Here is an 8,223-nt window from a genome sequence, read left to right on the forward strand (position 1 = left end):
AATGACTGTGTTAATCAGTGAATGCCCTGCCTTCACAAAGCAGTTTTAGTTTCTCTCTGTAAAGTTGGTATCCTATTGTAAAATACATATTACAGTCTCCACACATGCTTACTTTCCAGGTACTGCCCACCATCCCAATATCTTGATGATATAGACTCAAGTTCATCAATTCCTTTTTCCTCCTTGTGACTCACTAGCACAGATTCATGTTAGCTGATGCTGGCTAGTCACTTTATACCATTCTTAGTTTTTTGTTTGGCTGTGGTTCTCAACCACTTTGTGCAGTTTTTAATAGGCTCTTTAATTGTGAAAATTTGCAGTAATCACCCTGAGTGTTTCCAGTGATTCAAGCATACATAGCACTTATAGCATTGATACAAAATGCTTTTGCCCTGGTGTCCATTGGAACTAACACATTTCAAGATAATAATCTCTGAAATTTCCACACTTCTAGGATATCACGTTTTTCTCAAGATGGTTCAGGTGTATGTGAAATGACAGAGGTTTTCTATTTTGCTTGTTCCTGGCAATCCTTTCCCTAGTTAGATCCTGACGCTGAAGAGGGCCCATGGATAAAGTGATAATGGGAAAGTCATAATGATGATGCAGAATAGTCATTCCTTTGTTCTGGACCTGTCATTGGGAAATCCGTAAGGGTTTTATATCCCCTGTAGATAGAGGGAATGATTTGTGCCCTCCTGGGTGTAAAGTAAATGTCTTGCTTTGTTTCTGAATGTGTTAGTGCAGCAATCTTCCTTAGGATATGTGTATTCCTATGAAAAATATTTGTGCATGGTGGCTTTTCTGGTGGAGTTAATGTTCCAGCACTGCTGACTGCTGGTTTGAAATATTGTACTAGTATTATGCCCCCGCCTTGCACTCTTTACATTGGCAGTCTGTAAAGTGGCAATTTGATTTCAGGTGTTCCCAATAACTTTTTAAAGCCAGCTGACCCTGGTTACATTTTTTTCTGTATGTAGTCATTGTGCTAGTTGTGGATCTTATCATCATTACTTGTTATTATTGACTGCTGTGCATAGCTGTTGCAGGACAGGTTGCAATAGACATACCAACAGACTGATAGATCTTAAGTTTGGGGTGTCTTTCACATGCTGAAGTGCAACATGACCATGAGGCTTATTGGGATCAAATCATTAGAGACAGAAACAGTATTACATAAATAAAAATCTCATACTTCCAGCAGGCATTGGAGCCCTTTAGAACTGAGGAGGTTGTTATAATAATGAGGTCTTGTAAGCCCACCCCAATGATGAGCTCTCAGGACTCACTTATTCCATCAGGCAATAATTTGCTTGGTGCTGGGTCTAGGATGCCTTCCTGTGTACAGTGCTGAAGTCCTATTTAGCTAGTGACACCAACCACTCATCTTGGTGGCATCCTTAGCTAGTTGGCATCTCCTTATATCCTACAGATGTCTTTTGGCTTAATTACTTTAAGCGCCATTTGCACACAGTTTTGAGATCCTTGACTAGAAGGCGACCTACTACATATAGGTATTGGCTTTTTGAAAGCTTACATCCTTGTCCTAACCCTGCTCCCATTGCAATTTTAAACCCCACTGAGCAGTTAGCCAAAACTTCTCGGTCCTGTTCCTTGGATCTCTTGAGTACACTTTATCAAACCACTGCATTTTCTCCCATTCTGCATACCCAAAAATAAAACTCACATCTTATTTTGGGGAAGGCAGAATGAAGAAATAAATTCTAATTTTAAATTAGACCAAGTCTAATCTTCAGCTGGCTTACCCTCCATTTCCTGCTTAGGGAAAAGCTACAGTTTTAATCCTTTCACAGCTGAATTGGCAGCAGCTTTTGGCTACTGAAAAGATCTAAAAATAGGCTGCAGGGCTGAGAAATAGGGTAAGAGAGATCAGGAATAGCTAACAGACAGACAGCAGCATTTCCAAAGACAGGCTAGCTTGATTAGTGCATTATCAAGAACATTGAAAAGGAGAGAGAGTCCTTAACACTGTGAAGAGCCATTGGAAGGAATCAGGTGGATTATAATGAGCCACACTGTCAATCGACTCCATCAGTGCTGCCTGCATAGAAATGCCACTGTTGACTAGAAATGCCAAACTGTTGCTACCAGCAATTGCTTTTAAATTTTGGGTGGAGTAGGAAGCAGAGGGGAATGCAACCTAACACTGCACTCCCATTGGATCTCCTCTTGCTAGATTCAGCCCCTCCCACCATGCAGCAGTTGGTGAGAAGAAAAGCAAAAGAAGTAACAGACATCTTACAACATTTCCACATGCCTGTTCTGGGTGGAAAACCACCTTCCCTGCTTAAGACGCACACTCCATATTTGGTCATTTTGTGTGTGAATAAATATGATACTCCCTGTCCTTGCAGTGGCAGGACACTGACAATGCTCTTATCCCTTTGCTTCACCTGTGGCAAGTTAAAGGGTGTTTTGGATATTTCAGGAATTATACCCGGAGGTCCTGTGTTAGGGTTGCTTCTGCAATTTTGAAGAATACATTAGATAAATACTTGTCTAGGATGAGTTAGATAGGGATGAAACTTCCTTAGTCAGCAGTTGGATCTGGTGACCTCCTGCGGTCCCTCTCAGCCCTACCTTTGTATGATCCTGATGCTAATACTGAGTCCCTTTGAAACTTTCTTCCTTAAAATGATGGTGTTCTGACCCACACCAGATTCATTAACATTTTCAAGACTCTTTGAAGAGTGAAAAGAATAAATTCATGTAGGCAATTATTATTTTCATAGATTTCATTTTAATTGTTTTGGAGTCTATAGACTGAGGTGTGTTTTTTGCTTGCTAAATTATTTTTTGTAAGAAAAGAATTGCATTCAGTAAATAAATAGTTGGGATGTGGCATGAATAGATGAAGCTGTATATATATCTGGAAGGGGAAACTCTTGAGGATAAGAGAAAACTAATAAAGATCCCAGAGTGCAAATTTTCTTTATTAAAATAATAGAGACAGCTCACACAGATGCTGAAGACCATGCCACAGAAACAATTAAATGTTACAGTAGCTGCAATCTTCCCCTCAGGCTCCAAGATTTCTATGTGTTTACTAATATATTTGCACCAGAAACACAAATGCAATCCCTTGGGGTCTGGCCCAAGGACCTTGTATTGGTTTTAATATTAAATATAATGAGGCAGAGGTGAGCATTGTCTAAAATCAGTTCCACAGAAATGTTGTCAGCTACAGCAAAAGAAGCAGAAATATATATTACCTTTGCTGTAACTGCATAGCAACAGTCACTGATATAGATTTGTAGCTGTTGTCATGAGGATTATTTTTAGGATGGATTTGTGGTGCAGTGTCCAGATATTATTTCTGTCTTCTAGAACTTCCTAAATCACAAGGCACTAATAAGTCTCAGAAGCAAATTACTGTGATAGGAGAGTTAACCACAGTATTATTACTGATGTGCTATGGAATTACTGTGCACAGATGTGACTTTGCAGCTGATCAGACAGGGTCAGTAACAAAGAACGTTAGTTTATAACTTAGGCAGATCTCACACTTGGAACAGCAGAGAATTTACTGTGTAGGTAGTGGAGGGGGACCAAAAGGATGAATGATACGAAACTAATGGGTCTTGTCTATTTTTATGCTCTGACAATATATTAAATCATGAACCACACAAGTCAAAAGAGACCTCCCTTTTCCTCTCCATCCCTGCCCCACCCCCCCAGGCAAAAAATAATAGAAAGGCCTATCTGCTAAAGGCCCATCTGCTATGTAGAGTAAAACCTGGAGTGTCACACTCCAATAATCTATCCCATGTTCATTTATTTTTTATTACATGTATATCCCGATCAAAGCTGCCCCTCTCAAACTATACGTAACCTGTAGCTGTTGTTAGTTGTGCTTCATGTTCCTTAAAGACAGCCTACTGCTTTTTTCTCCATATGTGCTCTAATGTAAGTAGGGTCAGTAGACATAGGATGGTATCTTTACTTTGAAGTGAATGGGATTATGTGCACAAATAAATTTAAAGACATCGGAGGATTTTTTCAAAGATAGATGTGGATAAGACATAATGTACTGAGAATGCTGAAGGATGGAGGTAGTCACTTGGATCCCTCCTCCCACTACTTCATAGGCTTTTGAATTTTTTCCAGTAATGGATATTCTGCAATAAAGATTTTATTGAAAAAGTTAACAAGAATATAATTATGCTACAGGACTACATTCAAGCATTGTGAGGAAAATGCAAAACTGAACAATAGAATAATCTCTCAGACAATACAGACCTGATTTTCAAAAGTACTAAACACTTGGTGATGACTGTTATTCCCAGTGAGAGCTGTTAGTGCTGAGGACTTTTGACAACCTGGCCCCCAGTATGTAAATATGTGAGTAGCGAGCACATGAATAGCAAACAAAAACTAGGTATATTCATATGCAAATGCATAGCAATGTGTCTTGGAAGGAATGTGCTGATGGAAACTCTTCTTGAAAATTGGGTCTGAAAGGTCTTGCTTAGATCAGAAATGTCAGTTATATTCCTAGAATTAGAACTCAGATTGGGCAGGTTTGTGGTGAGCTGACAAACTTTAACAGTATTTCTGAAAATTACACTATTGCATTAAAGAATCTAAGTTTTATTTAAAAAATATGGAGCAGGTGCTCAATTATTTAAGAAAACAGAAAAACATTGAAGGAAATACCCTCCTCCCCACAAAAAACTTTTGAAATTAACTCTAATCCAATTGGTAGGATGCAGCCTTTATTGGTGAGCAGTTCCTTCCCTGAATAGTCTTGCTCAAGTGGTTGCAATCCGGCTCTAAACAGCTATGCTGTTGAAGATCTCCATTCATGAGAATGAGGATGGTCTGTATGTCAGCCACTGGACTTGGCTTTAGGAGATCCGGGTTTAATTCCTAATGCAGTTAAAAACTTCTTGTGTAATCTTGGGAAAGCCAGTCAGTTTTTCCAGTTGGGATTTTCCAGGGAACCTAAGATAGGTAGACACTCTTGAAAATCCCACTGTCTAAGTGGTTTAGGAGCACAAATCCCATTGAATTTAGGGAATTGGGCTCATAACTTAAGTGCTTTTGAAAATTGCTCCCAGAATTCTATTAATGTCATGGGGGACTAGATTGTTTTCATCAGAAATTTGAATCTGTATGGTTTAATACACTATCTGTAAAATGGGTCTAACAGTAAGACTTTCTGTTTCCCACCTTTTATCTCTCTATTTAGATTGCAAATTCTACAGCTTAGGGACTGGCTCAAGAATGCATTTTACAGTGGGGAGCCTGATCCTTGTTGGGGATTTTAGGTATTATTATAGTTTTAAAAGGCCCTGTCAACAGCAGAAACTACATTTGGCCCCTGGCTGCAGTGATAGATGCATGAACAGAAGCCTGTTGTACCTCCGTGAGCCCCAGGACCCCTAGCGCCCCCCAACAGGACCCCCAAGACATCCAACAAGCCCTGGCCTACCCGGAGGTAAGTAGGGGCCTGTGGTGGATGGGACTTAGCCCAGCTGCAGGGAGGCAGCTGAGAGGAGCCAAGGAGGGTCATGCCTCCCTCAGCTCCTACTTGGCTCAGCCCCCCAGGGAGCCACACAATCGAGGCTTCATGAACAGGATGCACAAACAGGTGCACTTCTGGGCCCGGCGTGCGAGTTAGTGTGGGAGTTCATGCAGGAGGGTGAGCGGGAGGGCACAAGGCTCTGCCAGTGAGCCCCAAGGGAAGGTTGTCACAGCAGTAGCCGGACTACCACTGGTGCAATGCAGATGGGCACATGCCACACCCTGAGGATCCCCTTGGAGTCTGAGACCTCCTCCTCTGGCACTTCTGAGATCTCCACCCAGACAGAACCCATGGTTCTGGGCTCCGCACAAATGGAGCCTCTGGCTTTTGGCTGTGGGGGCAGCCTGGCATGATTCCAGGGAGCATAGTCACTTTGCATTGCAAGGTTTGCTCTACTTTGGAGTCTCTGAGGTGCCAGATAATGGAGCTCCAGTCCATGGTTCAGAGACTGCGTACCATCAGAGATGGCAAGCAGGAGATTGACTCCTACTGCCAGGCCCTTCACCCCATGAAGGCTGAGGATAAACCAAGGTCACCTTCCAGGACAATGGAGGACTTGAGAATCTTGCACACTGTCCAGCCAGAGGATTGGACCACGGTGGTCAACAGCCCCAAGGCCCCCTGTACCAGGGTCCCCTACCCTCTGGAGCTCTGCAACAGGTATGAACCTCTTGTAGCCCCAGTACAGCCTGCAGAGCTGCCAACTCCTGCAGGCAAGGGAGGAACACTAACAACTACCATGCCTACTCTCCCTAAGACCAAACGCACAGTGGTCATTGTGGGAGAGTCCCTCCTGAGGGGGACTAAGGGAATAATCTGCCAGCCTGACCCCTTAGCCCAGGAGGTCTGTTGCCCCCCAGGGGTCCGTATCTTGTGTGTAGTGGAGAGGATCCCAAAGCTCATCCAGCCCTCTGACCACTATCCTATGCTCCTTATCCATGTGGGTATGAATGACATGGCTCGGAACAATCCCGGTTGGGTCATGAGAGGATACAGGGCTTTGGAAGCAGGGCTTAGGGGGATGGGGGCACAGGTGGTCTCTTCCTCGATCCTCTTGGTTGTGGGTCATAAGCTGTGGAGGGAGAGACAAACTGAGGTCGTCAACTGAAGACTGCAGCACTGGTGTCATTGTGAAGACTTTGGCTTTTAAGATCACAGTCCACTGTTTGGTGAGAGAGGCAACAGTTTGCTGGGAAGAGACAGCCTCCACCTCACTTCATTGGGGAGGAAGTTCTTTTCAGCCAGAATGGCTGACCTGCTCAACCGGGCTTTAAACTAAGCCGACTGGGGGATGGGTGGACAACCACCAAAGCAAGCCCACTAGGCAACTAATGCAAAACATGCAGATTAGGGCACGACAGGGAATCCACTTTGACCCCAGCCCTGGAAGGGTGTCCTCCTGGAAGTGCAAGGAAGCCTAAGGCCTAGGACTTATGTGTCTGTACACCAATGCCAGGAGCTTGGGGAACAAATAGGAGGAACTAGTCCTCCTGCTAAACAACAATGACTATGATCTCATAGGGATAAGAGAGACCTGGTGGGACTCCACCTATGTCTGGGCAACAGGTATAGATGGCTATACCTTGTACAGGCGAGATCATGCAGATAAAAGGGGTGGGAGCACAGCTCTCTATGTCAAGGAAAGCTACACGTCCCTGCAAGCTGACATTGGCACCCATGGAGGATGACTGGAGACCCTCTGGGTTAAACTACATGGGAAACATGGCATAGGGGACACAATGGCAGGAGTCTACTGCAGACCTCCTAATCAGGAACAAAAGCTTGACCAGGAATTTGCCAGGAAACTGGCTGACGCTGCATGCTCTTGGTGCATGGTTGTCATGGGAGACTTCAACTACCCAGACATCTCATGGGAAGAGCACTTGGCCAAATCTGAATGGTCACAAAGCTTTCTCACATGCGTGGATGAATTCTACCTGACTCAAGAAGTTTATAGACTGACAAGAGGTAAAGCACTGCTGTCCCTGGTACTGGCAAAGGGGGATGATCTAGTCAGTGACCTAAAGACTGAAGGAAAGCTGGGAGGCAGTAACCACAAGCTAATCACTTTTACTCTCCATTGCAAAGCTGGCAAGTCAGTCAGCAATGCAGAAATACTTGACTTTAGGAAAGCTGACTTTGATAAGCTCAGAAGGCTGGTTGTCGAGGCCCTAAGGGGCCATAAGTCAACAGGGAAGGGAGTTCAAGTTGAATGGTTGCTCCTTAAGGGACCAATCCTGAAAGCACAAGGGATGTCCATCCCATCTCAGAGGAAAGCCAGCAAAAGGGTACAGCAACCACCTTGGCTCAGCAAGGAACTCATGGACCTCCTACATGTAAAAAGAGAGGATTATAAAGGATGGAAGACAGGAATCACCACAATGGAGTAATATTCTGTGTTGGTCTGTACCTGTAGGGAGCGAACCAGGGAAGCCAAGGCTACAACCAAACTCCAACTGGATACATGTATCAAAGACAATAAAAAGTCCTTTTTCATATATGTGGGGAGTCGGAAGAAAAACAAGGGTAACATTGGACCCCTGCTAAACCAAATGGGACAACTGACAACCAAAACCCAGGAAAATCCACATGTCTCTTTGCACGTGCTGATGACGGTGGACTGAAAGGCACCCCAAGCTCTGCCAACATTCTCCCATTGTTGTTGATTGGAATTT

At 43.7% G+C, this 8,223-nt stretch overlaps 1 long non-coding RNA gene across 1 annotated transcript in view; it reads left to right on the forward strand.

Annotated features, from left to right (window-relative positions):
• The first annotated feature begins 7,187 nt into the window (after positions 1-7,187).
• LOC109298206 overlaps positions 7,188-8,223 on the forward strand; it is a 13,730-nt gene continuing 12,694 nt past the window's right edge. Inside the window, exon 1 of the long non-coding RNA XR_002097529.1 lies at positions 7,188-7,296. This is a non-coding gene — a long non-coding RNA (uncharacterized LOC109298206). The remainder of the gene's footprint in view (positions 7,297-8,223) is intronic.

This window comes from Gavialis gangeticus, unplaced genomic scaffold (assembly GCF_001723915.1).
Source record: "Gavialis gangeticus isolate Ggan-Ray unplaced genomic scaffold, GavGan_comp1, whole genome shotgun sequence".
Taxonomy (NCBI): Eukaryota; Metazoa; Chordata; order Crocodylia; family Gavialidae; genus Gavialis; species Gavialis gangeticus.